The 4,774-nt window shown below is 36.8% G+C and overlaps 1 long non-coding RNA gene across 1 annotated transcript; it reads right to left on the minus strand.

Moving 5' to 3' along the window:
* Positions 1–28: 28 nt before the first annotated feature.
* On the minus strand, positions 29–1,680 carry LOC144639890 (uncharacterized). The gene is made up of 3 exons (XR_013568241.1): positions 1,604–1,680; positions 650–771; positions 29–536 (listed from the first exon to the last, which is right to left on the minus strand). It is a non-coding gene; the product is annotated as an uncharacterized LOC144639890 (long non-coding RNA).
* Positions 1,681–4,774: the final 3,094 nt, after the last annotated feature.

Here is a 4,774-nt window from a genome sequence, read left to right on the forward strand (position 1 = left end):
GACTCTGCTTTCCTAGAAGAATGGATTTCGCGAAGGAAAAAAGTTCAGGTTATACTATTCAATATTTGATCGTTGTGACTACTTCTGCTTTCAAAGCACAGAGTTGACAAGTACCGAGGCTCCCTCCCTCCTCTATACGTTATCGTGACATTTGTCACGCGGTCGCGCCTGAAACGTTTGCAGAACAGTTTAGCAAAAAAATCGAGAAATGCTATTGCCTTGGATTCGAACTTGGAAGATAGGCCTTTCAGGAGCTAGAATCTCCTTGCGAATTTCTGTTCACTTTTGCAGACTTCAAAGCTCGGGTCATTCTCAGTAGTTGACGTGGGTCGCAACGGCTTAAGAACTAATTAATAAAAACTATCCCCATACCCCACTCTGCCTGTTTACAGGTACTTGCAGTAAAAATGGAGAGCGCACAAACAAAATTGTTTCGCGATTTCTATCATATTTACCTGTACCCATGGATATTGTAGAGCTTGCCCTGCTGTTAATCTCTTTTTGGGATCCAAAACAATCAACTTTTTTACAAGATCCTGTCAAAGAAGGTAAGATTTCAACTTTATAATCTAAGCTAGCTTTCTTGAAAGATGTAAGGCTGTTTTGCATGCCAACATGCAATAATTTCTTTAACCTCAGCGGTACGAACCTTAGCATTTTTCTGAAACTTCATCCCACCACGGAGTTACAAATTCGTAGTCACACTTTAAGATCGCTGGAAACATGACAAGATCACCCCGCTCATCATAAAAAGGTTCAAAACCACACAACCTGCAAGTAAATCATATTTCAGAGTTGACGTGTGTTTAGTCTCACAGAATCACACATGGGCAAATTGCATCAAAAACACCCGCATATATTATAAGAACAATTGGATTAAGAGCCTTCGGGCTGCAATTTAGCCAATAAAGCACCATATATATAAGACGAAAGTCAGCCCTGATAAATCAAACAGGTTCTTATATAAAACACCAAAAATGCTACCCGTCTCTAATATGCACCGCCCCCCCTCCCTTCTCTCTAGTTAATGACTGGTCCAGGTTAAAGAGGCAGTGTCAAATAATATAATACATTGCATGGAATTACGAAAAATTTTACGAAAAAAGACCATTCGCCTTAGGGGGAAAAGGGTTAATAAAACATTGATCGCACGTTAACTCAATGTATACAATAATACTGTCAGTATATAATTTCCAAAATTCTTTTGGAAATAATATATCTAGGGACTAACTGTGGATTTACTCACAGTATAAAAGCTTTGGGAGGTGTGGTGGCCTAATGGTTAGTGTGCCGGACTCAGGATTGACTGAGCAGTCCGGATTTAAGCACTGGTTGGGGGTCACTGTGTTGTGTTCTTGGGCAAGACACTTTACTCTTATAGTGCCTCTCTCCACCCAGGTGTATATATGGGTACTGTCAACATAATGCTGGGAGGGAGGGGGGTACCATGTGATAGACTAGCATCCCATTAAGGGGAACTAGAAAAATTCCTAGCTGCTTAATGCTACAGAAACCGGGAAAAGCTCCGGCAGTATGGGCCACATGGCTTGTTGAGGCTTCCCTTATTTATAATTATAAGCAATAACATTGTCAATTTACTTACAGTATATAAGCAATAACACCAACAGCCCACATGTCAAATTGCGTGTCGTAGGATTTGCCCAGCAACACTTCAGGAGCTGTTGAAAACATTCATTAGAATTAGATCGCTGCAAGTAGAGTATATATTATAAGTTGTTACCCGGTATATTCCACAGATTAATTATCCTGTGCGCTCATTGGACAAAACACATCACATATGGTGCAAATTTGGATAATGGCTATCAGACAATGTAGCCTATTAAGAACCATGTTATAGAAAAGTACAAAACAAACGAACAAAGTCATGGTCCTTTCAGGTCTTTTTTTATCAATTTAAAAATCAGAGTGTCTTTTTAAAAGTTACATATAATTAAATCAACTTGCATTTATTTTAATCGCTGTTATGCCGTGATTGTTAATGAAGGTTTTTTTCCTATTTACCAGCAATAAAAGAAGCACATTAGCAGAAATTTCATCGGAGGGTTATAAAATAAATAAACCCCTTTCTGGCTTGTAATTATTTTGGAGGATAATGCCCTTGGCTAAAAGATTGTCCTCAAAATATCTGGCCAACTATTCATTTTTAAGTCTGTGAATGCAAAGAACGACTTATTGCAGTTTGCTGGAGAAATTCAATTAAATTTGTGTAAACTCCCTTGGTAACCTGGCAATTTTATATTAGTTTTAAATTAAGTTCAAAATGGCGGATAAACGTGCACAAGGGCTGGTTTCCCGAGTTGTAATGCAAACTTGTGGATGTACATCAGGAGAATACGAATATTTTTTCCTTTCTGGAAGGAATTTTTCTAGTGAGGCCAGTGCTCGAATCCACATTTACACACAATGCAATGGAAAGGATGGCCAATGCAAGGAAGCAAGAAACTTGCACGCCGGGCAATAGCTTATTTTGAAAGTCCGAGGATGTAAAATTATCTTCCATTGAAATGCAATCAAATAGTGGGTAAGTAATAAATCACCCTAAATAAGGCAGTATTTTCCGCTACAAATTAGTCTCACTCAGCAAGATTAAACTGATACGTTTGGAAACAATTAGAGATATCTATAGTTGGCTTGCTTTGTCTTTCGGTCGATCATTCATTTGCACGTTCGTCAAGTTTTTGTATCTCGTAATATTTTATATTCGTTGTCACACTCTTGTTAACGAAGTTCCCAAGTACATCTATCTCATGACTTAAACTTAAATCAAAATTTCATCTGGCATTCGTAGCTCAGTAGGTAGCAAGCCTTATCATGTTATGTGACTAATAAAGTTGCTCTGCTTTTGAAGGCAAAACTACATTTGTAAACACAGTATTATGCATCAAACCCTTACAATTATTTTTTCTTCATACACATGGTCTGTCAAAAAAGGGACATATTAGTTCAACTGTGGTAATTGTAGTTCTCCAGGGGTGTATCATTGCACTCAGGTAATTTTTTGCTTTGTCAACATCCACTGAGTGCTGTGGGGTAGACATTCAAAGAAATACTGAGAGAGTACTATTGTTAGCAGCTATTAATTTTAACGATTTTTTTTTGAGCAAGATTTAGCGACTATATAGGGATTTTCCAAAAACTTCAAAAAATAGTAAATATATCGTGTAAACCAGCTTTTACTGGCTGGTGATGAATATATGGCTAAGATGAAAATAAATGTTCAGTAAAAGAAAAAGACTACCATATCTTGACATTGAATGAATATAAATTGCATTGCCTAAAAGAACAAAGTTACCAGTATCCATTTTTGTGTTCCATTAGGGTGGGAAGGGGGTACAGGGGAGGTACCGGGGTACTTGAAATTTGACCAAGACAAATTTTAGCAAGTACTAAATTAAGCGATTTTCGCCCAACTCACTAAAAGCGCTAAAATGTAATAGCCACTAATATAACAATAGTAACCTTAAGGTCGATTTCTGTACATGTCCTATACCTCCCCCCTCCCCCCCTTATCTCAGCCAAAAAGGAACCTGGTTGCATGCCATGCTGATAAATAACAAATTGCTTACACTTAGATGGTTTGTTGTACGTGTTGTCCAACAGATTTATTTTAACAAGGCACATAGAATTTTGAATTAATTTATAGATTCGCCAAAACAATATCCTGCAATACAACACATCACTGAACTCTGCATGGGGCTAGGCTGTCAAGAGGTGTGGGCTGGAATGAACATCCTCCTGCCGTAACGTTGTATGAAACACATGATCAGAAAAAGAATTTTATTTCAAATTTACTCTCATATATTTTTCACAAACAGTGAATACTGCTCTCTATAAATTGACTTTTAGCAGACTGTACAGCTTGAAAAATAAAATATTTGGAGTTATTGTTATTGACTGCTGAAAACAAAGAGTAAAAGATAAACAAGCTTTAAGGTTCAGATCCTTTAATCCAACATGGCCACCAAATCTTTGCAGGATGGCTGGCAATGTATAGAGATTATTTAAAAATGAATTAATAAGGCTGATTAAAATGCATTGATGATTTTCGTGGCATGTAAAGGGGTAAAGTAAACTTTTTGGTTGCAAGTAAAGATACCAGAAAAGGAAATAAGCAGAAGTTTTCATTTGTTACATGTATCACGCCTCTAAATTGATAATAAATTATGTTGGCTTTACTGTTTCCTGCCAATTTCAATTCTTAGAAGTCACATGTATGAGGCATCTGTTAGTTTCTTTTAATTATTTGCCTTCTGTCACAGTGTCTGCCATTCTTTAACAGAGAAAAATGTATGTCGAATAATACCACTGTCCTGTATAAAATGGCTGAGCTACCTGGTTATTAATTAAAGAACCCTTTAGCAAATGTGAAACAGTTTGGTGGAAAAAAATCCCTAGCTTCTTTCCATTACCAGCTTGGCAGCATCTTAAGGTACCTCATATCTTGTTACCACTATAAGTGTCTCTCTCAGCATTAATTATTTTAAGCTCTGAAATAATCTTCACTTCTTAGCTGCTTAGCTAGAAGGCCTCGATGGACTACTGGATGGTTAGTTTTCAGTTAGAATATGGGGTTATTTATCACTTACCAGCTAAAATTTTAAACATGACTCAACTGTGACATATGTTAACAGATTTCATAGACAATTACAAAAAATGTTGTTTGTCAGCAGACATTTAATATTTATTTTGGCTAATTCTGGGCTATCAGTTTATAATATACCACATTGACGACTTTGCTCAGAGAGCCTTTGAT

The sequence above is a fragment of the Oculina patagonica genome, unplaced genomic scaffold (genome assembly GCF_052425735.1).
Source record: "Oculina patagonica isolate OP01 unplaced genomic scaffold, crgOcupat unplaced1453, whole genome shotgun sequence".
In the NCBI taxonomy this organism is placed as follows: Eukaryota; Metazoa; Cnidaria; class Anthozoa; order Scleractinia; family Oculinidae; genus Oculina; species Oculina patagonica.